The sequence below is a fragment of the Cryptomeria japonica genome, chromosome 3 (genome assembly GCF_030272615.1).
Source record: "Cryptomeria japonica chromosome 3, Sugi_1.0, whole genome shotgun sequence".
NCBI lineage: Eukaryota > Viridiplantae > Streptophyta > Pinopsida > Cupressales > Cupressaceae > Cryptomeria > Cryptomeria japonica.
Genome location: NC_081407.1, coordinates 482,017,797 through 482,028,362, shown reverse-complemented (window position 1 = coordinate 482,028,362; position 10,566 = coordinate 482,017,797).

Below are 10,566 nucleotides of genomic sequence, written 5' to 3'. Positions count from 1 at the left end.
TGAGTAAATGTTTTATTAAACGTGATGATTTCACTGGAAAGTTTGATGCAAAGTGTGATGAAGGTGTTAGCACATATTTTTACAAAATATTTTATGCTATGTGGAGGCCTTTTTTCTTTTATCATATAAGCATTTATTGTTGGTTTGTATGTGCAGGAGCTTCATTAGCACAGGTAAAGTTCTCAAAAGGATCAACTGTTCAGGAGTATCAAGGTATCACTTGGGCACATTAAGGGCATACACTAAGTATAGACTGCACAAGGAATCCATTATGGAAATGTTTGTCAATAGAGAAGTCATTATGTTATGATCTAGGATTGTCTTCTAGTATGTATCAGACCTTGTGGGAAATGATTGGGATCACCAATATTAATGATGGATGGCTCATTTGTGCTGGATTGCAAAATTTCAATTATCGGCATAAGTAATCCCGATAAAATAGAAGGCGGATGCATTGGAGTGCTTAAAAAATACTTAGAATAGTGCGCGCTCTTGAATAAGTCATACCATCGGGATAGCTTGTTCTGATGAAGCAGAAGGCGGTTGTTTTCTATCGGCATATATTGGCTTATCGGCAAAACGTAAAAATTGTTATACCGATAACCTATGAAACCATCGATATAACTTGTGACGATAAGGCAAAGCGGATCATGGACTTATAGTATTGGGAGATCAGAAGTAATGAGAAAAGTTTATCCCGATATCTGATGACTGAAGGGAACTGAAGGCAGGCCCATCAAAAAAGGGGACCATATCGGAGTAGTCCAAAAATGGTTAGGTCGATCCCCGATGACTTGAAGAATCAGAGGGCGGAGCTATCGGTATTACCTATACCAATAAAACAGACTCAGAGGTATAAAGCATAAAGGTGCATCACAGACTTATCGGGACTTCGAGAGAAATAGAAAAAGGCTATTCCGACCCTCAATGAAGATAGAAGTGCCTGCGGGGATATCGGTGTAGACTATACCGATAAAGTAAACATTAAGTGAGGACTCATCGGGACATCAGAAGAATAAATTTTATGCTATGTCGAGTCCCGATAGGATTGTTAAGGCGGATGGTAAGTTGCTAGGAGTTCTTTGGGGTGAATTATGTCGATAACGCGGGGGACTTAGTCAAAATGCGGATTGGTATGTTGAGATCATCAGGGCATCAGAGGGACATAAAATGAAATATGTCGATACCCGATGGGTTAAGTGAGAGAAAACCGAAGGCGACGGCATCGAGGAGAGTTACTCCGATGGAGCATTAAAACAAAAAGCATAGCCGAAATTGAAGGAGTGCTCATCTTGATAAAGTGAACCATCAGGGTAGGAAAAAAATTGCTATCCCGAGACCCAATATTTGATCGGGATAGCTTGTGTCGATCAGAAGGTGAAAAGCGGTAAAATCATAACAAACAACGCTAAACAATTGAATCATCAGGAAAAGTCTCGCCGATTAGCCGTTGGAGGTCCTGATGTGAAAAACTGACATAATGGCTTCAATTAAATGCATATATTGAGTAGATTCATTTCCACGCAAAGCAAATCCATCGGGATTGTAGTAATTAAATACGAAATTAGACTCCATGGGATATATAACCAGTGTTGCATAACAGCTTTTCGCACAGAGCTATTGCTAAATATATCAGGTGTCTATTGAGAAATAGTCTGAGCTGCTGAGCATAGAGTAAATAAATTTACAGAGATGGAAGGGACAAGATCAAAAGGGAAGCGAAAGGTTGTTGAAGTATCCAGTACCACGATGAAAAAATCAAAGGGTGAAGTCGGTGAGGCTCGAAGAAAATTAAACCAAGATACGATAGATCAGATGGGTTCTCCAAGAGCTAGGTCATGCAGAGCTAAGGCAAGTTTGCCTATTCGCGACCAGCTAGAGGATAGATACAGAGAGATTGGAGATGTACTCACAACAGTGCGTGGGCATGAGTTATTTCTTTTTTATTACCTCTGCAGGGATGAGCCTTTGCCAATTTCAAACCCATGGAATACTAATTTAGGTAAACTCGTGGTACCTAATGTCTTTGTAAATATTGATTATTAAAGCTCCTGGTAAGACATTATGATGTAAAAAAATGATGCATTTTGTTGCCCGATGGGATTGCTTTTGTTCACTTTGCAATAGCTACAATTCAGGAGGTTTTTGCAGTGGATCTGGAGGTAAATGTGTCTTTATCATTTATGGATTTAGAAGAAGAATACAGAAAAATGGATACTACATATCAGGGTTGGAACCTCGCTATCCACAAAGAGGAGAAGGGGAGGCTTACAGAGGAAGATGGTCCTCCTTATGATATGACTATTTTCAAGAAGTATCTACAGTATACATATATGGCTTGTGGCCAGGTGGGAGGAGTTGAAGCTCCTGATGTAGCAAACATAGGACCGTTGGTTTTAGCAGTAGATATCCAGAGACATGAGCCTAGAGCAGTTGAATAAAGAAGGCAAGGTTGTGAGGATTAAAGCAAGGTTGGTATGCAAAGGCTATGCACAAGAAGAAGGAGAAGATTATGGAGAGACCTTTTCATTGGTGGAAAGATTGGAAGGAGTAAGAATGTTACTTGCTTATGCTACATATAAAGGCTTTAAGGTCTACCAGATGGATGCTAAATCTACTTTTCTTAATGGCATCCTTGAGGAAGAAATGTACATAGAACAACTAGATGGATTTGCTTTGTCTGAGGATAAAGATATGGTTTTCAAGTTACATAAGGCATTGTATGGATTGAAGCAGGAACCGAGACCTTGGTTTGAAAGATTGCATGCACACCTGATCAAGATAGGATTCCAACATATCAGTGAGAACAGTAACATATATCTTAAGACTGATGGAGACAGAGTGTTGATAGTTGAAGTATTTGTAGATGATATAATTTTTAGAGGTGATGATGATTTATGTATGGCTTTTGTTGAGGAGATGAAGAAAGAATTTGAGATGTCTCTTATTGGTGAGATTAAGTTTTTCATCTGGTTGCAGGTCCAACAATTGGATAATGAAATATTTATATGTCAGAGCAAGTATGTAAAGGAAGTGTTGAAAACATTTGGCATGGAGGATTGTAAACTGGTTGGTACTCAGATGGTGACAGGTTGTAAATTGTCTAAACAGGATGATTCACCCTTTGTTGATGAAAAAGAATACAGGTCCATGATTGGTAAGTTGCATTATGTTGTTCATAGGAGGCCTGATATTGTACATGTTGTTGGTTTGGAACTGCTAGATTTCAGAAGGATCCCAAGGAGACTCTCTTGGTAGCAGTGAAAAGGATATTCTGGTACTTGAAAGGCACAATAGATTATGGCTTATGGTATCCTTATAAAAATTATTTTTCTTTGGAAGTGTTTACTGATGCAGATTGGGCAGGCAATGTTGATGACCAGAAAAGCACTACCGGTGGAGCTTTTCTTCTTAGAGGTAGATTAGTTGCTTGGACAAGTAAGAATAAAACTTGTGTTTCATAGTCAACAACAGAGGCAAAATATATTAAAGCATCCATGAATTGCATGCAAGCAATCTTGATGAGACATGTGTTAGAAGGTTTTAAACTTGATATGTCTGAACCGGTAACTATTTATTATGACAATACAAGTATAATTAATTTATGTATTACATGCAAGAACTAAACACATAGAATTGAAATATCACTTTCTAAGGGAGAGAGTACAGGAAAAACAAGTCAGAATGGAGTATCTGACAAGACAAGAGCACCTAGAAGACATTTTGTAGTACCCCTCCTTGATCAGACCCTTTTTGTATTTATGTTTGACTTCAGTTGACTATTCAGTGGAACATTATTGTATATTGATTAAGACCTTATGCGATGTTATTTCATGCTTTATCTGGATTTGTGGTGTATGATTTTATGCAGTATCTCAGTACTTATGATTAATGTTATTTTTACGGATCATTATCATGGACTGACACTTTTACCTTATATGTGCGATGCGTTATTTATATGTTGCGTGTTTGCATGTGTATGGGATGTGAGGGGATAATTTTCCTTCACTCACTCCGGTGAGACAAGGAACATCACAATTCTCCTTCATCGGTGGGTGTGTTGTGTCTGTATATATATTTGTCTATATGCACGTGTGGTTCTTTGGTGCAGGATATTGCAGGTACTAGTACCAGGTAGGTACGGGGTATTGACTCCACCTGGTTTCATAGGTATGAGTGTTCCTTATTTGTCCGATGGGAGTGGAGGAGATAGTGGTTGGACCCTAACTTGACCCACAGTTACACTCATGTGAGTGTTGTCAATTGATTGTCTTTCCTGTCTGGTCGGTATGCGAGTCATAGTGCTTTGGTTTGGTCATTTGTGAGTCGTCATTTGATCATCCTTTGTTTTGCATGTTTTTGTTTATTTAAATGGTTATTTAATTGAGTGGATGATGCTATATTGGTGTTCGCATAATTAGTTGATTATTATGCTCTTGAGTTTGTTGATTTAATTAAATTAATGAATTGCTTGAATTAAATGGCTAAATGGCTTATTTTATTGTGTAAAGTTGTATTAATATATGGTGGAAGGAAATAAATAGTTGCCTAGCCATTTAAGTTTTAAATGCTTATGTTGAAAGAAAGTATTGTGAAAATGGAAATAGAAAATTAATAAAAGCTTTTCTTTTTACCTTTCCATTTGACTTTTGTATTTTATTTGTTGGAAAAGAATTGTTTTTGGAAAAAGGGTAAATCTGATTGCTTTTCTAAATATGATTTGTGGAAAAAAACTTTTAACCTAGACAGTTTAGGTTGAAATTATTTTTCCCATATATTCCTCGGAGTTCACGGGAATAGGAGGGCAGAAATTTTGAAAGAGAAATTTGGAAAACCATTCTGGAAGAGGAGCTGGAATTGGATTTGGTTGCAAGGACTGGGATTCTTCCATCATTTTGCTTGCTAGTTTGCTTGAAGGCTGGATAATCTCTTCTTGTTTAAAATTTAATTTTGAATATTTTAGTTGCTTCCCCTGTGTTGGAAAAATGCAAAATCTCTTGTAAATCCTAGTTGAATGGTTGGAATGAAAGAAAGAGTGCCTGTTATTGTTGATTTTGTGGAACTCATATCAAATGTTTGCATATAGGAAAGAAATGGTTCATTTCTCTATTTGTTGTTTGTTATTTGTTCTTGAAAATCAAATTCTTGAATTACCTCTTCTATTTGGAATAGAAAGAATTAGATTTAGCTTGATGTGTGCTTTCTAGTATCTAATTGCCCAAGATTTGGCATTTATGTTGGTAAAAATTGGTTGTTTACCTCTTGATAGATGTAAGGAATTCTTCCTGTGTAATGGAAGTGAGGAAATTGATCTTAATCCTTCTCCTATCTGTTAAATTCTTCTATTGTGCCTAAATCCTTATTTATTGGGTTCTTGTGTGATTTTGATTCACCATTTACCTTATTGGTAAATATCCCTTTGTATTCTGGAGTTTGGCACTCGATGTGTGTGTGCCTGTGAAATGAATAGGGGATGAATCGACTTTATGTTTAAATCTATTTTTAAATGCTAAGGAAGTATGAATTTTATTGTAAGTTTAACCTTACCTTACCCCATGGCGGGCTAGCCCCACCACGTGGGTCGGTAGTGTCTGACTACTCGCAGGTAGCAGTACTATCGGTCGGCAGTACTACTATGCAGTAGCAGCACTACCGGTCGGTAGGACTGCTACCGGTTGGTAGCAGTGCTACTGGTCGGTAGTGGCTGCTACCGGCAGTAGCAGCACTAATGGTCAGTAGGCCTACTACTGGCGGTACCAGTACTACCGACAAGTAGTGCATGTTGTTCCGGCAGCAACACTACCGCGGGTAGGCTTTTGCCCCCGCGTGACCTTGTACCCTTCGCAGTACAACCTTTTTATGTGTCGTTAATTTAAATTTTATAAAATGAAATATTTTAAAGTTGGTTTTAAATGTTAAATATCAATGGTAATTTATAAAGTGATTTTTATTATGTTGATTTAGTAAATTTATTTATTGAAATCAAGGCATGAATTATTAATTCAAATTGGTAAATTTGGATGTATTCTAGAAATGGATTAAATGCCTTTTAGTAATTCATATTTTATTCGGTTGAATATTTAATGTGGATTTTATTCTTGTTCGGATATTGAACTGGCAATTATATAGAGATGAATGAAGTTTCTGAATGAAAGGGTGTTTTTATTTAGTTATCAATCAATGAAATTGCAAGTGCTTATGATGTTGATTTTCTCAAAGAATGTCTAAGTGCGGACTTAGTGAAATTAGCTTTCCTTGCAAAGAATGATATTTGTGTCATTTCTTGTCTTTGGTTCAGTCGTCCTGTTGTGGCGTATTTGGTACCTTTGACCAAGTGATATATGATGACCTCATTGTCTTAACCATGTAGTGTCTTTGCCTTATGGTTAACCAAGAGTCAGTATGTCCTTGTTTTGAGCACTTGTTTTTGGATAGTGGTGTTATGGTTGTCTTCTTCGCCATAGGGTCCTCGTGGAGTGACCATGTTTGGTTAGTGTCCTTTGAGAGAGTGGCTTTCGAGTGGGGGCCACGCCCAAAGTGGATGGTAGGATAACCCATCGAAAGTCAGATAATAAGTGATAATCTAATTAATTGATTAGGTGGGTAGTTTATAACATTATATAATATGTTGTACCTCGCGCATGGGTGAGTGCTTGTAAAGGGTTCATGATGCACTGAGAAGGCCTAGAATGGTAAATCGACCACCTTGTCTTCACGAAAGGCTGGTAGGGTTCACATAAGACTTAGTTGGAGCCGGAGGTTCGGGAAAGGTTACCAGGATAACCCAGGATGGGGGTCGAGACCTATGGAGGCCGACCATGGTAACCATCATAAGCTATGCGATGACACTCTCTCTTTAGGTTCACTTGTGTATTGTGATGCTGAGTCACCTGGATTATTGTGGAGTCATGTGGTGTTGTCATGGTGTCGTATTGTTTTGTTGACCATGTCATGCTTTTGCTTGTTTGAGGGTCCTCTGCTATATCCTAGCATGGTGGGGTGATTCCATTATGATAATTACATGGTCGGGTGGTAGTTCCACTTCCCATCGGATGTTCTTGTTTGTACCTTCATGCAAGGATCGGCTTCGCAGGTGTTCCTGTGGTTCATGACTCATGTTGTATCTCATGTTTGGAGATTATTATTCTTTGGAGACCTATTTGGTCAGTTGTATTATGATCTTATGTAACCTTGGATTTGGTTAAGTTGTAACTTTATATGTATATTGAAAGCCATGTATTGGAGGATCAATGTAATCCTAAGTGTGGGATGTTGTTTATCAGCTTTCTTTATGATTTGTGTAAATGCTTATTGAAGAGAAATCATAGTGTATCCTTACAATCTTTCAATGGTGTAACTTTTATTGCATATGGCTTATTATGTTCTATGAGTTTTGTTGGATTATTGGATTAATCATAATTGTGGAATTTAACTTTTGGTTTTATTCTTCGTTGGTAATCCTTAAGAAATTTTGGTTTAAGTCTTCATCTTGTGTTATTATTGTGCAAACATTGTTATTAATGCACTTAATATGTTTATACTTAAAAAAAAAAATTGTTTCGCCTTTGGGGTTCCTTGCGGGGCACTACATTTGGTATCAGATCCCATGTTTCAAAACTGGGTACTCTAGGTTTGTAGTGAGTCCATTCACCTAGACCTTTTGTGTAGGTCTTAGTGGTTGTGACTTCCTTGTTTCTTTCCTTGCCTTTGATCTGAACCTATTCCTCTTGTGCAGTGTTAGGTTATGGCTAGGAAAGCCAAGGGAGGTGGTCGTGTTGGTGGCTGCACTAGAGGTAGAGGAGGAGGAAAGGGTCGATGCTCCGACCACCATAGTCCTTCGCCACCACCCACTCATGGGAGTGTGGATTGGGATCAGTCTATTCATCAAGATGAACAACATTCAGGAGAGAAAGTTCCCGAGAGGGAAGAGCTACGACAGATGTTTCAGGAGGTGCTAGCTAGACTAGGCCCCAAACTTGAGGTGGATCGACCCATCCATGCCCAGGTAGAGGAGTTGCTTTAGCAGATTCTGGAGAGAGAGAGAGAGAGAGAGAGAGAGAGAGAGAGAGAGAGGTCCCAATGGACCAAGATCCAGCTATCATGGGGCACATGAGGGACTTGATGAGGTCCAATCCTCTTTTCTTTGACGGTAAAGGTACCAGTTGAGGCAAAGACCTGGCTTATCAGTTTAGATCTGTGTTTCACCATGTATCCATATGGTAGCAACACCAAGGCGAGTTGCGCTATCATGCATCTCGAGAGTTTCACATCTATCTAGTGGCAGTTAGAGGAGGAGATGATCATTGTGAGTATTAACACTGTTTCATGGGAAATCTTTCTAGAGATGATTCAGGGCATGATTTCTTTCACCCCAGTGGAAGCAGTCGTGAGCAGATGAGTTCTATGCTTTGCGCCAATTTGAGTTGTCAGTAGATCCATTTGAGCATAGGTTCTATGAGCTCAAACAGCATGTCGGGATCGACAATGATGAGGCTATGCTTGTTCAACACTTCTTGAGGGGTCTTAATGACCGCGTCAGTGGAGGAGTGAGAGTATTTGAGCCTGCTTCAGTAGAGGTAGCCATGGTGAAAGCCAGGTTGGTGGAGCAGAACCTTAGTCGTGCTCATGCGGCCAGTCTAGAGTTTAGATCGGGAGTGATCCTTTTGTGGGTCTAGAGGGAGAGGGAACTAGTCCCAGACTACTGCACCTTCTAGGGGTCCTTAGGCACCTGCTAGGGGTGGTCAGCAGCAACAGCAACAACAACTGTCGAGACCGAAGCAGTCTCAGGGCCAACAGGATCACAACTCTCAGTTTCGAAAGGGCGGGAACTGGCAGAGGAGTTGACAGAGTGTTACAGGGCAGACCTCTCAGAGTGCATCTAAGGCCCCTAGTGGGGAAATCTTTCAGCAGTCTAGTGGGTCGTCTGGGAGTTGAGGAGCTTGCTTCGCCTATGGTCAGTTTGGCCACAAAGTTGCTCAGTGCCCTCAGCGTTCTCACCAGATGGGTAGTTAGAGGCCAGTTGCATCAGAGCTGACAGTGAGAGATGCAGGTAGATCCCATCGAGTATTTGTAGCGGTTGATGACCTCCAGGCTGAGCATCAGAGTACAGTGATTGAGACTGCAAGTGTGTTGTGTGGTATCCCTATCTCTGTACTTTTTTATTCTGGTGCTTCAGATTCTTTTATTTCATCATCCATTATGGAGCGGTGCGGGCTCGCATCTACTAATCAGGTGGATAGGTGGAAAGTAGAGTTGGCTACCGACGTGCGTGTGTTTGTAGATGCCTTCGTTCCCAGTTGTGAGTTGGACCTAGGACCCTTTGTCACTTCAGTTGACCTTCGATTCATTCCCTTGGGGTCCTAGTGAGTTGTGTTGGGGATGGATTGGTTATCATCTCACAGCACTCATGTAGACTATCATCTGAAGACAAGAGAGTGTTTAGATGACCATGGCAGGAAAGTGGGGATCGTTGGAGTTTAGCGATCAATATCCTTACGTATGATTTCCGCTATGCAGCTTAAGCGGTGCATGCGCCAAGGGTGTCATCTTTTCACAGTTGCTCTTGAGTATGTGGATGAGGAAGAGAGTTGAGAGATCTCTCTTGATGGTCACCCTATTCTTTGAGAGTATGCAGATGTGTTTTCATTGGATATTCCCGGTATGCCTCTGAAGCGAGACATAGATTTTCGCATTGACTTGGTTCCTAGTGCGGAACCTATTTTGAGAGCACCATATCGGATGAATACTTAGGAGTTGAGTGAGTTGAACTTGTAGGTAGAGTAATTGCTGGCCAAGGGGTTCATTCATCCTAGTGTCTCTCCTTGGGGTGCACCGATTATCTTCGTTAAGAAGAAGGATGGTTCTCTTCGGTTATGCATTGATTATCGACAGCTGAATAAGGTAACCATCCGGAATCAATATCTATTTCCTTAGATAGATGATCTTTTTGATCAGGTTAAGGGAGCCAAGGTGTTCTCTAAGATTGATCTGAAATATGGGTATCATCAGTTGCGCATTCATGATGCAGACATTCATAGGATGGTGTTTCGTACTCGTTATGGTCACTATGAGCTCACAATGGTGCCATTTGGGTTGATGAACGCGCCTTCATTTTTCATGAGCCTTATGAATGGGGTTTTTTGCACCTACCTTGATCATTTTGTCCTTGTGTTCTTGGATGACATATTGGTTTATTTTAGATCTATGGAAGAGCATGAGGGTCACTTGCGACAGGTATTGCAGTGCTTGAGGGAGAATCAGTTTTTTGCGAACTTGGCAAAGCGTGACTTCTTCCAATCAGAGGTGAGCTATCTTGGTCATATCATTTCAGGAGAAGGTGTATCTGTGGATCCTTCTAATATCCAAGCCATTGTGGATTGGCCAGCACCGACCAATGTTTTTGAGGTTCGAAGTTTCATGGGTTTACCACCGCTTTGTTCAGAGTTTTTCCTAAATAGGCCACTCGATTACTTCTCTTCAGAGGAAAGGGAAGAAGTTTGTTTGGTCAGAGTGGTGTGAGTCATCTTTTCGTACCTTGAAGGAACTCCTTTTTAGTGCTTATATTTT